The 6673-nt window shown below is 39.2% G+C and overlaps 1 long non-coding RNA gene across 1 annotated transcript; it reads right to left on the bottom strand.

The window, feature by feature from the left end:
* Positions 1-894: 894 nt before the first annotated feature.
* On the bottom strand, positions 895-6465 carry LOC308677544. The gene is made up of 3 exons (XR_014028512.1): positions 6327-6465; positions 3639-3691; positions 895-2733 (listed from the first exon to the last, which is right to left on the bottom strand). It is a non-coding gene; the product is annotated as an uncharacterized lncRNA (long non-coding RNA).
* Positions 6466-6673: the final 208 nt, after the last annotated feature.

The following is a 6673-nucleotide window of genomic DNA, read 5'->3' as shown; positions in this document are numbered from 1 at the left end:
TAAAGCCTTTTTGCTTTAGACCTCCACCACCATGTGCAAAAAAAAAGTTTCAATCAATCAATCAATTTCAACTTCTTGCGGGGGAAAAAAAGATCTTGCAAAGTTGGAATTGATCGATTGAAATTTTTAGTCCCACCCAGTCTGCCGTTACCACCACAGCCATGCCCACCCAATGGGCCACGCCCACCCAATGGGCCACACCCACCCAATGGGCCACACCCACCCGGCACCGGGCGATACATAAGTGGGTTTTGGGTTGCAGTTTGGGCACTCGGTCTGTAAAAGGTTCGCCATCACAGATCTAGCAGAATTGGGCTGTAGAGGAATTATTTTATCATTGTTTCGGTCCTTTCTTTGAGGCAGATCCAGAAGATGGTGCTAAAGTACCACTTTCCACTACCCAGGGGATTAACCTATGGTGTTCCAGCGGTTTCCATTTTCTTTTTATGCTGTTCATAAAACCCCTCAGAGAGATCATAACAAATTTTTGGAGTAAGGTAACTGTCTAAAGTTCTTTGCCTTCAAATTCCAAGGAGCAATCAGCATCTTTGTACATTGCTTAAATTTGATAGGCTGAATAAAGAAAAACAAGCTGAAATTGACTTAAATTGAGATGTTATTAGTCATTAGTAAACTGGATTTGTTATTTGGGCCTTTTATTAAAATAATAACTAAACTGATCTCCAACAGGGAGATGTGCCTACTCCAAGCAATGCATTTCTCAGCTGGACTCCCACTTTCTGTCCCCCATGTACTTCTTCCACTTAAAAAAAACCATTAAACTAATTCCAAATACACATGAAGTTTTAGGAACTTTCATCTTCTTTAAAAGGGCAGAGTCAGAAAAATGTAGTAAACGTAATAAACTGGTAGCCTGGCTAGCCATGGGGTTGGCTGAAGACACCATGGGTGGCTAAGCTGTATGAAAACCAGATGTAAAAACTTTGGCAGGGAGGGGAAAGATCTACTCCTTCTGTTTATTGGGTAACAAAAAGCAATTAAAAAGTAATGGTTGTGCATTAAAGATATAACTCATAACAAGAAGAACTGAATTCGTTAGCCAGCTCAATAGAAAATAGTACCTATTTTGGCTCAATAAAATTTATACATTGTTTAAAATATCACTGATTAACACAGGGTAATGCTTATCATTCTTCAGTTGGCATGACATCAAGAATTACATAGGTAAAGGATGCTTCCAAGATTTATCAAGGTAAACCAGACTTCCAATGACAATATCCAGACAAAATTATTTTTTTGCAATATTTTTAATACATCAGTAAAACATAATACAAACTAATATCAAAATGAAGAAGAGAAGATAGGTAAAAAAGAACAGAAAGTGCCGAAAAGAAAAAGAAAAAAATCTATTTAAAATATTATCCTCATATTCAAAAAAGAGAATGAAGATGACCCAGGAAACTATACATCTGCTTCTACTGGATATATAAATACTGGGCAAGATCTTTGAGCAGATTATCAAGCAGCATGGTATTATTAACAGAAGCTAACCATCATTTACCACAAACCAGTTGTGTCAAACTACGTTTATTTCCTTTGGATGTCATAGGCCTGTGATGGCGAACCTTTTAGAGACCGAGTGCCCAAACTGCAACCCAAAACCCACTTAAATATCGCCAGGTGCCAGGTGGGTGTGGCTCATTGGCTGGGAATGGCCAATTGGCTGGGTGTGGCCCATTGGGTGGACGTGGCCCATTGGGTGGGCGTGGCTGTGGTGGTAACGGCAGACTGGGTGGGACTAAAAAGTTCAATCAATCAATTCCAACTTTGCAAGATCTTTTTTTTCCCCCGCAAGAAGTTGAAATTGATTGATTGATTGAACCTTTTTTTTTGCACATGGCGGTGGAGGCCTAAAGCGAAAAGGTTTTATAACACCCAGCTGAAGGCCTAGGACTGGGGTGACAGTGTGTGTGCCCACAGAGAGGGATCTGTGTGCCACCTGTGGCACCCATGCCATAGGTTCGCCACCATGGTGCTAGATAATCCAGAAGACAACCATACAGTAGTCAGTGGTACTGAATGATGCCAAGAAATCCAGTAGATGACTATACTGTCCCTATTCAGTTTAATTCACAGATCATCTACAAAAGGAAGCAAAGCCAAATAGAAATGAGTTTGGATAATCAAAATCATCCAGTTGCACCTGAATTTGTAAATCCATCACATTCTTGGCAACTTATCTGAATGTTTCAGACTTGCTAGTGTATTAAAAAGATCTTTAATGGAAAGTTCCTTCAACAGAGTACATGCCTCCTTTAGACCATGGGAACACATCCTCACTCACCCACCTCCCATAACACAGAAGTGGAAGCAATATATTATAATTCTTGTATCTCCACACAGTTATATGCATATCATTGTGAAGGTAAAAAGATAAAATTCATAGAAGCGGTAATTATTAACATTATATTCCTATGAACTGTCCAATGCTGGAGTCCTGGTTAAGAATACAAGTTACACAATGAGCCATGGCTATTCTGTAGGCCTCCCTATTACCTAATAATGAAGATATCACACAACATGGAAAAAAAACCACCAGGTGCAATGGTGATTAAGTACTCTTTACTGCTTTCATTGCTGTGGAGCAGGTCTCCAAACAGTCTTCAATCCATGCTTAATTTCATCCATTCCCAATGGATAGAATTCATGCTCCAGCTGTCCTTTCAGCTTCATCACTTTCAGCTGCTACTAATTCAACAGGCTGAATAAGCTCTGTGAAAGATAAGAGATAAGAGAGTAGCTAGGAACAATAGTGCCTACCACCCTGGCTATCTCTGCATTCCAAAGATAGCGTGGATTATATCAATATTACTGATAAATAAAATGGAAAACTCCTAGATCCAACTATTAGGTTCCTGGGCCAGATTATTTTAATTGTGCCACCATCTCAGCAAAAGTATAAATTGCTCAAAAACTGACCAGGATGTGATCTATCCAAGACTAGGGAGTCACAGAGAACTTTCCACCTTCCGATCACTGCTTGTTTCTAAGAGGATACCAAATCAGCTGTGTGCTCTTCCACGTATGTGGATCAAAAAGCTTGTTCAGATACTTCTTTCTTTGTTATGGAGGCTGAGGCATGACAATTTAAGTGGATAAAAGGCTGATGCAAAAGTCATGCTCAAGGAGACGTCGCCAGTATTACCTATCAAAAAAGGGTAAGGTATCAAGTAGGGTCCTATAATGTTAGGATTCAACCTATGATATTATTAGTGTCTTGGATTAAAAGATGGTTGGAATGCTTATCAAACAGACAAATACAATCCCAGAGAAATGTACTCCTGGAAATATTGATATTCACCAGGTAAGCAAAACATATGTCCAAAATTAAGTGAGTATGGGAGGGAGAGGTGTTACCTAGATACATAATCATCAGTCTATGTCTGTTTCGTGCAATGATTACAACAACTCTTGGGTTGTTGATGGCTCTACAGAGCTCCCTCAAAGCAAAAATGTAGTTTCTCATCATGTTTTGGTAGTAAGCCAAAAAAAATATGCAGTTATGTGCTATTGAATAGGTTTAACATGTGGAAGGAGAAGGGAAAAAGTCTTTTCCCCAAAACCATCAATCCCAATGTTTCTATTTGCATTACATCATTCCTTCTTTGTGCACTCACCATAGTCGATGGCTGCCCGAAAGATTGAAGCTGGCAAGGTCTTGTAGGTCATCCTGGGGAAAGCAATAACAGAATGCAGTCAGGAAAAAAAAGCGTGGTGTACATCCCAACAATCTCAGGTTATTATTATTATTATTATTATTATTATTATTATTATTATTATTATTATTATTATTATTATTACCTTAATATATGTAGAGGGCAGAACAAAGAAGAATGTTGTCTTGGATGGGAAAGCAAAGAATCAATGAAAAAAAGGAAAGCTTTAAAGAAGGGGAAGAACAAAAACATTATCTCATAGTGCAGCCATTTTTCCAGGAAGCTCTCACTTGATTTACTTTAAATAGCTTAATAGCATTGAAGGAACTTTTTATTAGTATTAGTATTATTTTCCCCGTGTGCGCTGCTTCAAAGAACAATGTTGTGGACTCATAAAAATCCAAAGGACAAATCAGGGGTCCTCAGCCCCATATATACGCCATGCCCACTGTGCAGTGAGCCACATATAATCTGTAAAATGTCAGCTTCAAAGTTCTGCAGAGATTGGTGTTACCCCTGACCTATGACCTGACGACTCTAGCTGGGCCTTCATGTTCTTTTGCCCAGCTGTTTTAAATAAACGGGCCCCATTTTTAAAAGTGCTTGTTCTCCAGCGTTTGACACAAATAGCAGTAATAATATTAACTCTTATTGGAGACAGCAGGGGTGGGGGCAACCTCCACTTTTCAGGAACCCTTTACCAAAAGCCAATCAAAGCCTTGCCTCATGGAGTGAGTGGTGGGTTAATAAATATGTCATTGTGCTAGAAAATATTTGAACAGGGCTGAAGAAAAAGAGCAAGATATACAATAAAAGGAAAACATATGACTGAGGCTTCCTGTCAAAATGCACAGGGGAAGTACTTCACTTTGACCATTTTCTTTATAAAGAAGCATGGTAGGCCAAGACAAACAAAGCAGAAGATTCTGGTTTGGCCCACTGCTGAATACTGGAGTTTCTTGAGTATGATGAAGTCAGGCTAAGAGGCCAAATCAGGTTTTTTTTTACAGACCTATTATGTCAAGCCAGCAGATATGCTAGCCCACTCCTGATCTTGGTTGAAATTGTCCATCTACTCTGTTCCCCTGTTATCGATGTCTGTCTTTATCCAAACAACTTTACGTGATCTATCATGAAAGAAAAGAAAAGGCTTTGGGGAGACGCACATGTCCAAGACGGTCCCATGTTGTCCTTGTTGTGAGATGAAGTGTAGCAGCCACTCTGAGTGAAGAGTGTGGAGAGTGAAAATTGGGCTAAGCAAAGACTCAGATTTCAGGGTCCAGAGCAATGCTTATGAAGAAAGTGCACAAGGGGAACAAGGTAGAAGTGCAGTTGCAACATAAAGGGTAAGAGCTCTGGCCAGGCTCAGGGAAAGATCAAGGTACTATTCCTTTCCCTTTCTGGTGGTTAAATCTTTCTATTTTGGGCAGTGATGTATAAGAGCAAGTTTAGGGTAGTGGTGAAGGCACCAGGGCTAGAAACCAGGTGAGCTTGTGCTAAAAAGAAGATGGCAATAGCAAACCATTTCCGAAACATTGCCAGAAAAACTGCAGGGACTTGTTTAGACAGTCTGCATATATATTTGATGCCTTCAGATCAATTTTATATCAATTTTATGTCCCTGTCTACCACACCTGAAGGGCTGACTTTAACTAGAAGCTCTGCAAAACTGATGGGCAAAGAAGTTACATGGCGCACAACCAGGAACTTCTGGAGAAACCTGAAGGCTCCCATGTATACATTTAAAAAAATTTTAATTTTTGACCATTGATGAGAAATCTGAAAATCAAAATATTCACAGAAATATACTCAGGTTGAGGAAGGCTGAACCAGAATGATTTTGCCTTATGATTCCCTAAGGCAAAAGATTTGACTACGAATAACATGCTATTTGCATATAAATTAAAATTGCTAGGTTTTGAGTGGGCAATTCTTCAAAGTCTGAGAATACAAAGTTAGAGTGGGTGGAACTGTAATACAGTAACATCATAGCAAATTAATATATAGATTAAGTTTATTTAAATAGCTGCATACATTTCTTTTGCTTTTATTTTGAAAAATCAGACTTTTGCTACTTGCCCTTTTGCAAGTGAATTTACATAGTATTATTTTCATAATCTCTTGGTCACCACTAGAAGTCTGAGGGCAGTGAGTTGTGCCCCCCTGGTCTAAGAGGTCCATCAGTACAAAGCCATCTCAGTACTGGAATGGATACATCTCAAACTGAGGGTCTCAGGGAATAAATATAGAAATGCTCTTCCTGGATTAAGTGAGATGTTTATCTCAGCATTCAGTTCCCACAATGATCGAGTAGATGTCACTGGGACGTGAACATTGTAACAATTTCCCATTCATGTCCCCCACCAGCCAGTCCTCAGAGAGTGCTTCCAGATGAGGCTTTTATTATGGAAGCAGCATGCCAAAGAAAGTTGTTGGGAACTCTCTCCCATATTTTATGCAACCTCCCATTATATCATTCACTTTTTCTGTTATTGAAGCTCATCTGTGAGGGAGAAAAAAAATGGGGTCTCTGAACTACAAATTTTGGTTGTGAGAAGGATGCAGAGACGTATTCCTCTGATCCTGAAAAAGGTGTTTGGCACACTGTATATCGTAAATGAAGTGACATTTTATAGATTGTTTTAATACCTCCTTTAAAGAAGTTCAAATATAGATGTAATTGTTGTAGGCCAGATAATGGGCTAGTAGTGTGGCTTCACAGCTGGTTTTCCACTGTCATTCTGCAGAGGTCAGCATTGTCCATAGCATTTTCCTAGTTGATTTGTGAAACCGTAATAGAAAAGGAGACCTTTCAGCAGAAGATTCTCCACATTTCATCCACAGATCCTGAAAACAATTATTTTGACAGAAATGACCTATTATTTGTGTTTTCCTGGTATGCGTCTTACTTCTAGTCCTCCTAAACCTATCCAACCGTATACTTACTGCAATGCCATAACCAGCTAAAACCTTATATTATGTTCTGAATTATTAGA

The sequence above is a fragment of the Vipera berus genome (assembly GCF_964194415.1).
Source record: "Vipera berus genome assembly, chromosome: 1".
NCBI lineage: Eukaryota > Metazoa > Chordata > Lepidosauria > Squamata > Viperidae > Vipera > Vipera berus.
The sequence above is the reverse complement of the archived record's forward strand: the minus strand, read 5'-3'. Positions and strand labels throughout refer to the sequence as shown.